Here is a 16,117-nt window from a genome sequence, read left to right as displayed (position 1 = left end):
CCTCTTGAGCAACAGAGGTGTCATCTTGAACTGCATCTTCAGGGATGGTTGTCATGGAGGAGGAGGGCCTTGGGCCTTTGCGAAGCCTTTGAAAAGAGGGCGATGCACGTGGTGATTGTGCATCAACCTCCATGCTCTCCAATGGCGGCTCGGGTGACTCAAGCACAGGTGTAGTGACTTGAGTTGGAGGAGTGCGGGGAATGACTTCATATACTGGAGTGTTTGGGTGCATCTCATCCCAGAACTCATCTTGGAGAACTGGTGTCGGAGGATCGCCAATACTCACTTGTTTGTTGTTCGTAGGAACACGCGATGATACCATATTAGGTTCAGACAGGAGCCGAGGAAGAACTGCATCATCTTGAGTTACATTGTCTTCTTGACAAATGTCTTCAGCTCGGTGAAGTCAATAACTTCAGACTCATGTGGATGAGCCTCTGTGAGAGCAGGCTCAACAATGATAACACGTCGATCCGTGTTTGTGGAGGCAGGTGGAGCACTAGAGATAGGGTCCACGAGCATGGGTTCCTCTATATCATGTGGCAGAGGAGTCGGAGGCACTTGGGCCTTTCTTGAAGCCTTTGAAGTTTTCGTCTTGTGACACTTCTGGGAAGGGGAAGGAGCAGAGGCTTCAGTCTGCTTTCTCTTGCGTGCTTCAGCTTCAGCAAGTTTTGTCTTCTGCCTCTCTTGAGCAACAGAAGAAGGGAATGGCCTTGTGCCAGCAAAGATAGGGGGAAAGGCGATCTTGGGCACATCTTGCCTTGAAGCCCCTGAAGCAGAAGTCACTGGCTTCTTCTTCTTCTTGATCAACTTGGGATCAATGGCAGGACGACCAAGTGCTTTCCTCTTCAAGCCCTCATTTTGGGCTTGCACAATCTTCTCAACATATTTCTTCAGACGCTCTCTGATACGCCTCCAATGTATCCATAATTTATGAAGTATTCATGCCATGTTTACAATAATTTTATATGGTTTTGGTATGATTTGGTTAGAACTAACCCAGCTGACACTTTTTCAGCAGAACTACCATGGTGTTGTTTCTTGTGCAGAAATAAAAGTTCTCAGAATGGGTTGAAAATTTACGGTGATTTTTATGGAACAAAAGAAGCCCACGAAGTGACGGAGGAGTGCCAGGGGATGTCTGAGGGAGCCACAAGCCTAGGGGCCGCGCCTCCCGAGCTTGTGGGCCCCTCGGGCAGCCCCTGACGTGAGACCGACACAAAAAATTCCTATAAATTGTGAAAACCCCAGAAAGAAACCTAGAACTTCCGCTCCGCCGCCGCAAGCCTATATACCGAAGCAATCTCACCTGGAGGCCTTCTCTGGCACCCTGCCGGAGGGGGAAATCATCATCGGAGGCCATCTTCATCATCCCGACAGCCACCATGATGAGGAGGGAGTAGTTCACCCTCGGGGCTGAGGGTATGTACCAGTAGCTATGTGTTTGATCTCTCTCTCTCTCTCTCTCTCTCTCTCTCTCCCGTGTTCTTGATTTGGCACGATCTTGATGTACCGCGAGCTTTGTTAATATAGTTGGATCATACGGTGTTTCTCCCTCTCTATCTTGTTGTGATGAATTGAGTTTTTACGTTTGTGGTCTCGCTATTATCGGATTGAATACTATTATGCATTTGAGAACACTTGATGCATGTCTTGCATATGAATACCCGTGGCGACAATGGGGTATTATATTGATTCACTTGATGTATGCTTTGGCACTCAACTCACGGATTCCTGAGGTGACATTTGGGTAAGCTATGCATAGGGGTTGATGCACGTTTTCATCCTACTTTCTCCGGTAAAAATCTTTGGACATTCTTTGAAGTTCTTTGTGTTGGATTGAATATTACGAATCTGAAGTTGTTTGATGCATATCAAATAATCAACTCATGGATACTTGTGGTGACATTGGAGTATCTAGGTGACATTAGAGTTGGTTAATGCGTATCATATGGTGTTATTCTAGTATGAACTCTAGGAATGTTTGTGACACTTATAGGGATGCCTCAATAGATTGATCAGAAAGTATAACTTTGAGATGGTTTTGTACCCTACAACAATTTCATCTTATGTTCTCTGCTAGATAAGAACTTTGGAGTGATTCTTTGTCGCATGTTGATTGATTGTTATATGATCCAATTATGTTAGCACTGTTGAGAGATTGCACTAGTGAAAGTATGAACCCTAGGCCTTGTTTCTAAGCATTGCAATATCGTTTTATCACTTGCTACCTTGGTATTTTTATATTTTTAGATTATAAAAACCTATATCTACTATCCATACTACACTCGTATCACCATCTCTTCGCCAAACTAGTGCACCTATACAATTTACCATTGTATTGGGTGTGTTGGGGACACAAGAAATTTCTTGTATTTGATTGCAGAGTTATTTGAGAGAGACCATCTTCATCCTATGCCTCCCATGAATTGATAAACCTTAGGTCATCCTGATGTAGGGTGGAACCCTAAACGGCCGATCTTTCACGAAAGGAGCGGATCCCAACTAAGAACACGAAGAACACACGGGGAAACACAAGGGAAAAAACAAGATGATCTCTCACACCAACAAGATATAGTCACACATATGCTAGATCCGAGTACACATAGAGATCACACGGTCCAAAACCAACAAGGGTAATTCAATAAAATGTTTGGCATAAAATCTTTGAATGATGAGCACGATTGCAATGTTGTTAGTATGAATTCTTTGAATATCCTTGATGCTAATATGCAAAACCATAAGCTTGGGGATGCTATGTTTGATGAAGATGATATATTTAGTTCCTCAAGTTTTGATGAGCCAATTTATTATGATGATTGCATGCCTCCTATTTATGATGATTACAATGATGAAAGTGGGTTTGGAAGAGTGTCAACTCTAGGTAATAATGATCCCACTATTTTGGACAGTGTTGAATCTTATTGTAATAATTATGAAAGTGGATTTGGAGAGGTCATGAGTTTATTTAATGAAGATTCCACTATTTCGGTAGAGGTTTCAATTGATTATGACAACAAAGGTGCTATCTATGATGACATGTATGCTATAAAGAAGAATGATAACCATGAAACTTGTCATCATGATTTTTATTTTCAATTGAATTATGCCAATCAAGTATCTCATGATAGTATTTTGTTGGGTTTGCTCCCACTATTATTGATGAGAAGAAATTTGCTTATGGAGAGTAATGCAATTTTTATGCATGTGGATCATAAGAAGAATGCTTTGTGTGATAGCTATATTTTTGAATTTATTCATGATTCTACTAAAAAATATTATGAGAGAGGAACATGTGCTTTTACATATCTCAATAATATCAATTTTACTCTCTATGTGCTGAAAGTTTTGAAGTCATGCTTTGTTTGCCTTCCTATGCTAGTTTATTCTTGCTCCCATAAATTGTTTGCTCACAAAATCCCTATGCATAGGAAGTGGGTTAGGCTTAAATGTGTTTGCCATGTGATCCATGATGCTCTCTTTATGTTTCAATTCTTATCTTTTATGTGAGCATCATTTAAATCATCATGCCAACCTAAAAAGGCATTAAAGAAAGCGCTTGTTGGGAGGCAACCCAATATTTACCTGTACTGTTTTTGTGTGTTAACATGATTATACTACTGTAGTAATCATGTTTTATAGCTTTTGTTTCACTAAAGTACCAAGTAAAGCCTTTGTGATAGTGTGGATGATAGTTGACTTGATTCTGTGCAAAAACATAAACTTTTGCCTCCAGTATTTTAAAATCACTGGAGCGTCAAACAATTCGGAAATTTTTACACATGATTTATATGCAAATTTTCTACGTTTTCCTAATTTTTCATAATTTTTGGAGTTGCAGAAGTATGGTCTTTGTTCAGATCACTACAGCCTGTTTTGTTTTTGACAGATTCTATTTTCGGTGCATAGGTTGCTTGTTTTATAGTTTCTACTAGATCATTGATGGCACGCGTTGCTACACCCATCTATTTTTCCTCTTAGTTGTTAGGGATTAATGTGTTTGCAGCTTCAAAAAGTATCATGCTTTCTCGTAGCTTGTGCTTGATTCCATTTTTTTGAAATAATATGGTATGTAATTGAAGAGAGGAATCTGGTTAATCTGCAATAGTGGCATGCAACTAAAGAGAAAATTTGGTTGATCTGCAAGAAAGTAACATGTTAAACCTTTTTTAGATCTAATAAACTTGTTGGTTCGAGTTGTGAAATCAAACATATGGGATTTGAATTAGGATGGCTGATCGATACATGCTTCTCTTAGGAAAGACATTAGGAATATTTGGGAAACTATATCTTATAAGTTTTGTACAAATATATTATTTAAATAATAAAACATATAATGATGCCGGTCTGCAATAAAATTTTACACCCAGGCATACAAGTCTTGTCGTCCCTTTTAAGTCACTAAACATGAAAATTGTTACGGAACAAAAAGGAGCAAAAAAGTGGAGTTCTCAAAAAATTAGCACAACAAAGGAGAATTTATACAGGATCAATAAGGGGTACATAAACATAAGCGGATCCATCATTAGTGTGGGTAAAACAAAAGGATGATTTGCGGGGTATCTCCAACAATCTTAAAGAGTTCCTGCCAAGGGCATGAAGGACATGGAACACAGATACGCTGTGAGAACAAAGAGTGGAAAGGGAATGCAATAAACTGAAAGGAACATCCATTGAGAACAATACCAACAAGCAATAAAGTATAGAAGCCCAAATAGCAAACCTTAAACATAATAAGTATCACTTCTAAATGGGTATGGTAATAGCTATATGCAAGTTGGTGCACACTTTCTCCCAGGCAAAAACAAAGACTTTGTGGTTGCTTGTAGGGGCACCAACCTAGATAGTCAAAGCCAACAAATGCAGTGTTCAATGATCAATTTCAGAATCAAAATATCCTTGGGCTCAACCGTTCATAAGATATTCACCTCTAGGTATTTATTACCATATGCCAATTATTGATACGTCTCCGCCGTATCTACTTTTCCAAACACTTTTGCCCTTGTTTTGGACTCTAACTTGTATGATTTGAATGGAACTAACCTGGACCGACGCTGTTTTCAGCAAAATTGCCATGGTGTTATTTTTGTGCAGAAATAAAAGTTCTCGGAATGACCTGAAACTTCACGGAGATTATTTTTGGAAATAATAAAAAATACTGGCGAAAGAATCAAGGCCAGGGGGCCCACACCTTGTCCACGAGGGTGGGGGGCGCGCCTACCCCCTGGGCTCGCCCCCTGCCTCATGGGCCCCCTGGTGCTCCATCGACCTCAACTCCAACTCTATATATTCACGTTCGGGGAGAAAAAAAATCAGAGAGAAGGATTAATCGCGTTTTACGATACGGAGTCGCCGCCAAGCCCTAAACTCTCTCGGGAGGGCTGATCTGGAGTCCGTTCGGGGCTCCGGAGAGGGGAATCCGTCGTCGTCGTCATCATCAACCATCCTCCATCACCAATTTCATGATGCTCACCGCCGTGCGTGAGTAATTCCATCGTAGGCTTGCTGGATGGTGATGGGTTGGATGAGATTTATCATGTAATCGAGTTAGTTTTGTTAGGGTTTGATGCCTAGTATCCATTATGTTCTGAGATTGATGTTGCTATGACTTTGCTATGCTTAATGCTTGTCACTAGGGCCCGAGTGCCATGATTTCAGATCTGAACCTATTATGTTTTCATGAATATATGTGAGTTCTTGATCCTATCTTGCAAGTCTATAGTCACCTACTATGTGTTATGACCCGGCAACCCCGAAGTGACAATAATCGGGACCACTCCCGGTGATGACCTTAGTTTGAGGAGTTCATGTATTCACTAAGTGTTAATGCTTTGGTCCGGTACTCTATTAAAAGGAGGCCTTAATATCCCTTAGTTTCCAATAGGACCCCGCGGCCACGGGAGGGTAGGACAAAAGATGTCATGCAAGTTCTTTTCCATAAGCACGTATGACTATATTCGGAATACATGCCTACATTACGTTGATGAATTGGAGCTAGTTTTGTGTCACCCTATGTTATAACTGTTGCACGAATAATCACATTCGGCATAATTATCCATCACCGATCCAATGCCTACGAGCTTTTCACATATTGCTCTTCGCTTAGTTACTTTACCGTTGCCACTGTTACAATTACTATAAAACTGCTTTCATTACTTTTGCCACTGTTACCGTTACTTCCATACTACTTTGCTACTAAATACTTTGCTGCAGATATTAAGTTATCCAGGTATGGTTGAATTGACAACTCAACTGCTAATACTTGAGAATATTCTTTGGCTCCCCTTGTGTTGAATCAATAAATTTGGGTTGAATACTCTACCCTCGAAAACTATTGCGATCCCCTATACTTGTGGGTTATCAAGACTATTTTCTGGCGCCGTTGCCGGGGAGCATAGCTCTATTCTTTGAGTCACTTGGCATTTATATCTGCTGATCACTATGAGGAACTTGAAAGATGAGAAAACCAAAATTTATCCCTCAACTACGAGGGGAGGTAAGGAACTGCCATCTAGCTCTGCACTTGATTCACCTTCTGTTTTGAGTAAACTTGCGACACCTAAACCTGCTTCTGCTATTAATTCTAATATGTCGCATTTTATTGATGATGCCACTTCTGCTATGCATGATACTTATGATGAAACTACTTCCATGCTTGATACTACTATGCCACTAGGTGAATTCCTTGATGAACAACTTGCTAGGGCTAGGGAGAATGAAATTATTGAAACTGATAATATTGATGAAAGTGATGATGAAGATTCTCCTCCTAGATATGAATTGCCTGTTGTGCTTGAGGGTTATGTTATGGATGAAGAAACCTCTAGAGACTTTCTTGCTTGCAATGATAGGAGCGATCTTAAGAAATTATTAGCTAAGCTGAAAGAAAAATCTCTGAATGCTAGAATGAAATATGATCCTGCTTATGCTACTTCACCTATCTTTGTTACTGATAATGATTATGGTTTCTCTGTCGATCCTGAGATAATTACTCTGGTTGAATCTGATCCTTTCTATGGCTATGAATCTGAAACTGTTGTGGCACATCTTACTAAATTAAATGATATAGCTACCCCATTCACTAATGATGATAAAACTCGCTACTATTATATCCTTAAATTATTTCCGTTCTCATTAAAGGGTGATGCTAAAACATGGTTTAATTCTCTTAATCCTGGTTGTGTGCGTAGTCCCCAGGATATGATTTATTACTTCTCTGCTAAATATTTCCCCGCTCATAAGAAACAAGCTGCTTTAAGGGAAATATATAATTTTGTGCAAATTGAAGAAGAGAGTCTCCCACAAGCTTGGGGGAGGCTTCTCCAATTACTTAATGCTTTGCCTGATCATCCTCTCAAGAAAAATGAAATACTTGATATCTTTTATAATGGACTAACCGATGCTTCCAGAGACCACCTGGATAGTTGTGCTGGTTGTGTTTTCAGGGAAAGAACAGTCGATCAAGCTGAATTGCTATTGAATAATATGTTGACTAATGAAAATAATTGGACACTTCCTGAACCAACTCCTAAGCCAACTTCGAAGAAAAGGGGTATTCTATTTCTCAGTCCTGAAGATATGCAAGAGGCAAAGAAATCTATGAAAGAAAAAGGTATTAAAGCTGAAGATGTTAAGAATTTACCTCCTGTTGAAGAAATACATGGCCTTAATTTACCACCTATTGAAGAAATACATGGTCTTGATAACCCGACACAGGTAGTAAAGGTAAATTCTCTCTATAGATATGATAAAGCTGAAATCCCGCCTACTAAGTTTGCTAGCCAATGCTTAGATGAGTTTGATAATTTTATGGTTAAGCAAGAAGGTTTCAATGCTTATTTTGGTAGACAATTAAAACGCAATGCTTATATGATCGAACACTTGGGTGATTATATGTCTAGATTTAAAGGTGAACTTAAACTCATTGGTAAACATGCTTCTATGGTTACTGTCGGTGTCAAAACCGGCGGATCTCGGGTAGGGGGTCCGAACTGTGCGTCTAAGGTCGATGGTTACAGGAGACAGGGGACACGATGTTTACCCAGGTTCGGGCCCTCTCTATGGAGGTAATGCCCTACTTCTTGCTTGATTGATCTTGATGAATATGAGTGTTACAAGAGTTGATCTACCACGAGATCGTAATGGCTAAACCCTAGAAGTCTAGCCTATGTGACTATGGTAATGAGTATATGCTTTCTGGACTACACCCTCCGGTTTATATAGACACCGGGGGGATCTAGGGTCACATAGAGTCGGTTAAATAAGAAGGAATCTTCAAAGTTGATCGCCAAGCTTGCCTTCCACGCCAAGGAGAGTCCAATCTGGACACGGGTACTGTCTTCGGCCTTCATGTCTTCACATCCCACTAGTCCGGCCCATGGATAACAGGCCGGACGCCTGAGGACCCCTTAGTCCAGGACTCCCTCAGTAGCCCCTGAACCTGGCTTCAATGACGAGGAGTCCGCCGCGCAGATTGTCTTCGGCATTGCAAGGCGGGTTCCCCTTTTTTCCGAACTCCAAGGTAGCCTTCGGATGCGACGAAAGTATCCGGACCTGTAACACGTACCACACACAACCGTAGAGAGAATATAATACTTGCACGAGTCCAATCCGCTGACAGCTTTTTACAACATGACATTACGTCAGCCCGGTCATAACTTCAGACTGTTTTGTGTTCACCATTCCACGTTTCGAGACGCGGTTGCCATTGGCACGTCTTGTCAAAGCAGAGATCGTGTCACTTTATTGCGGGATTCTCATCAATACGGGTATGGGTAACCCAACCGTGCCGTTTATACAGCCCTTGGGAATAGGCGAATTCTAAGGCGAGTGGGGAGGCTCTCAACATTTACTGCCTTTATAAGGGGATAAGGAATCGCTCTTCTTCTCCCACGCCTTCTCTCTATCTCCGCCCTTCCAATCTCGAGCTCCAGCGCCCAAGTTCTCATCTCCTTTCCACTCGAGCTAGCACCCAACCATGTCAGGATCCGGAGGTCAGGGCAAGTGGATGGTCTCCTCCGTCAAGGAGGAGGACATTACTGAGCTTCGGGCGGCCGGGTATTTGGCAAAGGAAATCCTCCACCGCCTGCCCGACGAGGGACAGGCCGTCCCCACGCCGAAGCCCAACGAGAGGGTGGTATTCATCCCTCATTTCTTCCACGGGCTAGGGTTTCCACTCCACCCTTTCGTCCACGGGTTGATGTATTATTACGGGATAGACTTCCACGATTTGTCCCCGAACTCCTTCCTCAACATCTCGGCATTCATCGTCATGTGTGAGGCCTTCCTCCACATCCAACCCCACTTCGGGCTGTGGCTCAAAGTTTTCAACGTGAAGCCGAAGGTGGTGGATGGCCAGCACGCGGAGTGCGGAGGAGCCATGGTGAGTAAATTGTCCAACGTCTCTTGGCCAAAAGGCACCTTTGTGGATACAGTAAAGGAGTGGCAGAAACAGTGGTTCTACATCACAGAACCCCGCGGCACCACCTGGGCCGCAGCTGCGGAATTCCGCTCTGGCGCTCCCATGTGAAGGAAATATGCCCTAGAGGCAATAATAAAGTTATTATATATTTCTTTATATCATGATAAATGTTTATTGTTCATGCTAGAATTGTATTAACCGGAAACATAATACTTGTGTGAATACATAGACAAACAGAGTGTCACTAGTATGCCTCTACTTGACTAGCTCGTTAATCGAAAATGGTTGAGTTTCCTAGCCATGGACATGAGTTTTCATTTGATTAACGGGATCACATCATTAGGAGAATGATGTGATTGACTTGACCCATTCCGTTAGCTTAGCACTTGATCGTTTAGTATGTTGCTATTGCTTTCTTCATGACTTATACATGTTCCTATGACTATGAGATTATGCAACTCCCGTTTACCGGAGGAACACTTTGTGTGCTACCAAACGTCAGAACGTAACTGCGTGATTATAAAGGTGCTCTACAGGTGTCTCCGGAGGTACTTGTTGGGTCGGCGTATTTCGAGATTAGGATTTGTCACTCTGATTGTCAGAGAGGTATGTCTGGGCCCACTCGGTAATGCACATCACTATAAGCCTTGCGAGCATTGTAACTAATGAGTTAGTTACAGGATGATGTGATACGGAACGAGTAAAGAGACTTGCCAGTAACGAGATTGAACTAGGTATTGAGATACCGACGATCGAATTTCGGACAAGTAACATACCGATGACAAAGGGAACAACGTATGTTGTTATGTGTTTTGACCGATAAAGATATTCGTAGAATATGTGGGAGCCAATATGAGCATCCAGGTTCCGCTATTGGTTATTGGCCGAAGACGTGTCTCGGTCATGTCTACATAGTTCTCGAACCCGTAGGGTCCGCACGCTTAAAGTTTCGGTGATGATTGTATTATGAGTTTATGTGATTTGATGTACCGAAGGTAGTTCGGAGTCCCGGATGAGATCAGGGACATGACGAGGAGTCTCGAAATGGTCGAGACGTAAAGATCGATATATTGGACGACTATATTCGGACATCGGAAAGGTTCCGAGTGATTCGGGTATTTTCGGAGTACCGGGGAGTTACGGGAATTCACCGGGAGAAGTATTGGGCTTTATTGGGCCATACGGGAATAGAGGAGAGAGGCCAAAAGGAAGGAGGCGCGTGCCCCCCCTCTGGTCCGAATTGGACAAGGGGTGCAGCCCCCTTTTCCTTCTCCCACTCCCCCTCTTTCCTTCTCTCCTACTCCGGAAAGGAAAGGGGAATCCTACTAGGACTTGGGAGTCCTAGTAGGACTCCCCACACTTGGCGCGTCCCCTCTAGGGCTGGCCTCTCACTCCCTCCTTTATATACGAGGGCAGGGGGGCACCTCTAGACACAAAAATTGATCTCTTGATCTCTTAGCCGTGTGCGGTGCCCCCCTCCACCATATTCCACCTCGATCATATCGTAGCGGTGCTTAGGCGAAGCCCTGCGTCGGTAGCATCATCATCACCGTCACCACACCGTCGTGCTGACGGAACTCTCCCGTGAAGCTCTGCTGGATCGGAGTTCACGGGACATCATCGAGCTGAACGTGTGCTGAACTCGGAGGTGCCGTACGTTCGGTACTTGGATCGGTCGGATCGTGAAGACGTACGACTACATCAACCACGTTGTGCTAACGCTTCCGCTTTCGGTCTACGAGGGTACGTGGACATACTCTCCCCTCTCGTTGCTATGCATCAGCATGATCCTGTGTGTGCGTAGGAATTTTTTTGAAATTACTACGTTCCCCAACACCATGCGACTCACCTCCTGGGTCGAGAAGAGTCCAAACTGGTGTTCGTCCGACGAACTGATAGCGCTGCAGACGCGCGTTCAAAGCATGATAGCCAAGAATGTCAAACTTGTTGATGTAATCCAGGTGATTCTAGTTCGCCGGATTCTCCCGTGCCAGCACCGAAGTCGCCCTCTGTGGGAGTTTAATCCGAAGAAGCACCAAACCCCGGTGAGGCTCTTCGAAACCACTCACGAAGGTGCCTGGAAGTTGCTCTTTAAGGGCAACGAGAAACCATCGGCCACAGATTCAGACCGTGGGCACGACATTAAACACCTCGCCAGCGAGGTATGGTATTTTTAACGTATCCCCTACTTGTTTGTTTCGAGGATGATGTCTGAGCTTTTATCATTGCTTTCTTAGGACTGGATGGAGAGGGCGAAGCGGATCCAGTGTCCGGCTCCGCTGCCTGAAGAACCGGTCATCCCGCATCTAGCGAAGATGTTGGTGCCGGCACCCTATAAGGCGCCGGAGAAGAAGGCCAAGAAGAAGACCAAGGGGGCCAAAAGTGGCCCCCGTCGCAAGGGTGCTTCGGACGTAACGTCCGAAGACGAAGAAGCCCATTCCTCGGTCCCTGAGGACGACGACGAGGAAGGGGAGGAGGAGGAGAACAACCCTCCCCCTGAGGAGGGGAAGAAAAAGAGGGCGGCTTCCATGAATCTGGAGGCGGGAACGCCCAAGAAGGGGAAGGGCGCCCTTGCGGTCAACACCACGTGGGACGTCGACAGCAGTCCGGAGCGACGCCCCCGCACTAAACACCAGGCCGCATCGTAAGTACTACGACTCACATCTACCGTATATCCGGCCTCTCCTCTTTATCGTCTTGACATGGTTAATTGTGCTATTGTAGTCCGGCCCGCGACATCATCCAGCGAACCTCATCTGGAGGTTCATTGGATCCGGTGGAAATGGCCAGTGCGTCACCGCCGACCGCTCACTCCCCCGAGGCCCAGGATGACACCAAAGTGTTGTCCCGGAGGACCGCTCCGAGCCGGGGAGGAGCCCAAGACGCTGTCCGGGAGGCGCCACAAGGCGAAACCTCCGCTGCCGGGCACATGGGGGAGCGGATCCCCTTGGAGACTGGCGAAGAGGGCCGTATTCAGTTCGGCCCACAGCCGAACACGATTCTGGAGACCCATATGGCTCCAGAATCGGGCGAGCAACCTCCTTCGAAGGAGGGGGTGCGTCGATTCCACCGGTGGCCCCTGTCCAACCAGGGGCACCGGATAACCTGATGGAGGCGCTACGAGGCGCCTCCATTGTGGACGAGCACCGTGTCCTTATGGGTACGGTGATCGAGAAAATTCAGTCCGCCAAGAGTGGACTAAACGAGGCCTGCAACAATCTGTTGATAGCTTTTGAGGTAAGTCACGTAGGAAGAGAACACCCCGTGCTGACAGTAGCCCCTGAGACACTGTCCGGTGTTCGGAAAGAAAGGCCGGACAGGGGATCAACCCTTGTAGGAGACTAACTTGATATATATGATTGAGCAGGCGTCGCTATTGGCCGCGACCTCGCATGCTGCCGAAGTCTCTGAACTGAAGCAGAGGTTGGAGCGGGCCGAGAACGAGCTCGGCGAGGTGAAGATTAAGCTCCAGGAGAAGCAAGGTGAGTGACGACTTGCTGTGTATTCGGAAAGAATAAGTGGTGAGTATTGACCAGAGTGTCATAATGTGTGTAGGGGCGGCGACCGAGGTCGAGGCCCTGAAAAATGCCCTAACCGAAGCCGAGGGGAAGGCTGTCCAGCAGCAAGCCGCCCGTAAGAAGCTCAAGGCCCGGGTCGACGAGATCCAGCAGGAGCTCCAGGACGCAGTGAAAAAGTGTGAGGCTTTGGAGCGCGAAGCGTCGGTTCGAGAGACCGAACTTACCAAGGCTCGCCAGAGCGCGGAGGCCGCACAGAATGAGGCCTGGGGCGCTCTCCAGGAGATCCAGGAGGCCAAGAAGATCGCAGCGGGTAAGGCTTTTAACATGCAAAGCAAGTATGCGGAGAAGAAGTGCCTTTTACTAACCCGGATTCGGAGTTGCCCAGGGGCTTTTGCGGATCTGCCATGCAGCGTGTCCGATGCTGCGGAGTTCTTCCGAGATGGAGAAGGGAATTCCACGAAGAAGTTGTTCTGGTCGCAGTATGCTGTGCCAGAACATCCGGTGCCCTTTGTCGATCAACTGAAATAGTTGGTCGAGCTACACAGGGTGGCCGAACTGGTCATGAAGGATTTAATAATCCGACTGTGGCCAGCCGAAGCTATACCTAGCAGTTATTTTGGCCTCGTGAATCGGGTGATGGAGGCGTGTCCATGGCTAGACATCGTCAAGCGATCAGTCTGCATCGAAGGTGCCCGCATGGCCTTCGCTCGTTACAAGATGTGGTGGGCGAAGATGGACGCCGTCGAGGTGGCCAGGGGGCCGCCGAAGGGCAAGGAGCACCGCACACCCGAGCGGTAATTTGCGGATGTCCTAGAGGGATCTCGACTTGCAGCCACGCAGTGCGGGCAGGACATTATTTTCGAATGAAGACATTCGTTTTTTTGACTTTGCCTTGTATGATGAAAACAAATCCGGTTTGTAATATAATGTTTGTTATGTTTTGATTGTTTCCTCCTGTGCGGCCGTGTTATATTGAATCTGAGGGTTGGCCAGTCGTCGGCTTCTGCCCTCACGTAGGTAGTACAGAGGTGTTCGGGACGGAATCTAAACAATCTTGATCCAATTATATGGTCCTTGAAGGAGTTCTTTAGCGCAATGCTACCTCTTGAGCATTGCGTTGGTTTTCCCTTGAAGAGGAAAGGGTGATGCAGCAAAGTAGCGTAAGTATTTCCCTCAGTTTTTGAGAACCAAGGTATCAATCCAGTAGGAGGCCACGCACGAGTCCCTCGCACCTACACAAACAAATAAATCCTCGCAACCAACGCAATAAAGGGGTTGTCAATCCCTTCACGGTCACTTACGAGAGTGAGATCTGATAGATATGATAAGATAATATTCTTGGTATTTTTATGATAAAGATGCAAAGTAAAGAAAGTAAAATAAAAACGGCGCCAGAAATAGCTTGTTGTCGGGAGATTAATATGATGGAAAATAGACCCGGGGGCCATAGGTTTTACTAGTGGCTTCTCTCAAGAGCATAAGTATTACGGTGGGTGAACAAATTACTGTTGAGCAATTGACAGAATTGAGCATAGTTATGAGAATATCTAGGTATGATCATGTATATAGGCATCACGTCCGAGACAAGTAGACCGACTCCTGCCTGCATCTACTACTATTACTCCACACATCGACAGCTATCCAGCATGCATCTAGAGTATTAAGTTCATAAGAACAGAGTAACGCTTTAAGCAAGATGACATGATGTAGAGGGATAAACTCATGCAATATGATATAAACCCCATCTTGTTATCCTCGATGGCAACAATACAATACGTGCCTTGCTGCCCCTACTGTCACTGGGAAAGGACACCGCAAGATTGAACCCAAAGCTAAGCACTTCTCCCATTGCAAGAAGATCAATCTAGTAGGCCAAACCAAACTGATAATTCGAAGAGACTTGCAAAGATAACCAATCATACATAAAAGAATTCAGAGAAGATTCAAATATTGTTCATAGATAAACTTGATCATAAACCCACAATTCATCGGTCTCAACAAACACACCGCAAAAGATTACATCGAATAGATCTCCACGAGAGAGGGGGAGAACATTGTATTGAGATCCAAAAAGAGAGAAGAAGCCATCTAGCTAATAACTATGGACCCGAAGGTCTGAAGGTAAACTACTCACACATCATCGGAGAGGCTATGGTGTTGATGTAGAAGCCCTCCGTGATCGATGCCCCCTCCGGCGGAGCTCCGGAACAGGCCCCAAGATGGGATCTCACGGGTACAGAAGGTTGCGGCGGTGGAATTAGGTTTTTGGCTCCGTATCTGGTAGTTTGGGGGTACGTAGGTATATATAGGAGGAAGGAGTACGTCGGTGGAGCAAAATGGGGCCCACGAGGGTGGAGGGCGCGCCTGGGGGGGTAGGCGCGCCCCCTACCTCGTGCCTTCCTGATTGCTTTCTTGACGTAGGGTCCAAGTCCTCTGGATCACGTTCGTTCCGAAAATCACGTTCCCGAAGGTTTCATTCCGTTTGGACTCCGTTTGATATTCTTTTTCTGCGAAACTCTGAAATAGGCAAAAAACAGCAATTCTGGGCTGGGCCTCCGGTTAATAGGTTAGTCCCAAAAATAATATAAAAGTGTATAATAAAGCCCAATAATGTCCAAAACAGAATATAATATAGCATGGAACAATAAAAAATTATAGATACGTTGGAGACGTATCAAGCATCCCCAAGCTTAATTCCTGCTCGTCCTCGAGTAGGTAAATGATAAAAACAGAATTTTTGATGTGGAATGCTACTTGGCATAATTTCAATATAATTCTTCTTATTGTGGCATGAATGTTCAGATTTGATATGATTCAAGATAAAAGTTTAATGTTGACATAAAAACAATAATACTTCAAGCATACTAACTAAGCAATTATGTCTTATCAAAATAACATAGCCAAAGCAAGTTATCCCTACAAAATCATATAGTCTGGCTATGCTCCATCTTCCCCACACAAAATATTCATATCATGTACGACCCCGGTTTTAGCCAAGCAATTGGTTCATACTTTTAACGCGCTTCAGCCTTTTCAACTCTTACGCAATACATGAGCGCAAGCCATGGATATAGCACTATGGTGGAATAAGGTATAATGGTAGGGGTTATGTGGGAAGACAAAAAAGGAGAAAGTCTCACATCAACGAGGCTAATCAACGGGCTATGGAGATGCCCAT

This window comes from Triticum aestivum, chromosome 1D (assembly GCF_018294505.1).
Source record: "Triticum aestivum cultivar Chinese Spring chromosome 1D, IWGSC CS RefSeq v2.1, whole genome shotgun sequence".
Classification (NCBI taxonomy): domain Eukaryota; kingdom Viridiplantae; phylum Streptophyta; class Magnoliopsida; order Poales; family Poaceae; genus Triticum; species Triticum aestivum.
Note: the sequence above shows the minus strand (reverse complement) of the source record.